Genomic DNA, 353 nt, shown 5'->3' with positions numbered 1-353 from the left:
AAAAAAAAAAAAAAAAAAAAAAAATTAAATGCCATTCAGTTGAATTTCATACAAATCTAACCTAGTACAGAAGTGTCAAGATTTATTTGCTGGGAAAATCACAATATGAATATTAATTGATCCAGCTAGAAATCGAACCCAACAATAATTGAACCCACTGTAATAACTAGGGATAGGATTTTTATGTTCTAAAAAATCAGAAATATGTACATAAATATGTGCTAATAAATTGTCAAATATTTTTAAAAAATTTTCAACAATATGTATTTATAAATTTTGTATTATTCAACAATATAAATTACTAATTAATTAGTAATTTTATAACTTAAAAAAAGTTACATAAATATGTATTT

The 353-nt window shown here is 20.7% G+C and overlaps 1 protein-coding gene and 1 long non-coding RNA gene across 4 annotated transcripts in view; one reads left to right on the top strand and one right to left on the bottom strand.

Annotated features, from left to right (window-relative positions):
* LOC136795095 (uncharacterized) overlaps window positions 1-353 on the top strand; it is a 219,299-nt gene that overhangs the window by 124,103 nt on the left and 94,843 nt on the right. The window lies entirely within an intron of this gene.
* Window positions 1-353, bottom strand: part of LOC106679083 (major facilitator superfamily domain-containing protein 12) — a 214,742-nt gene that overhangs the window by 150,146 nt on the left and 64,243 nt on the right. The window lies entirely within an intron of this gene.

The sequence above is a fragment of the Halyomorpha halys genome, unplaced genomic scaffold (genome assembly GCF_000696795.3).
Source record: "Halyomorpha halys isolate HHAL.00 unplaced genomic scaffold, Hhal_1.1 Scaffold176.1, whole genome shotgun sequence".
NCBI lineage: Eukaryota > Metazoa > Arthropoda > Insecta > Hemiptera > Pentatomidae > Halyomorpha > Halyomorpha halys.
The sequence above is the reverse complement of the archived record's forward strand: the minus strand, read 5'-3'. Positions and strand labels throughout refer to the sequence as shown.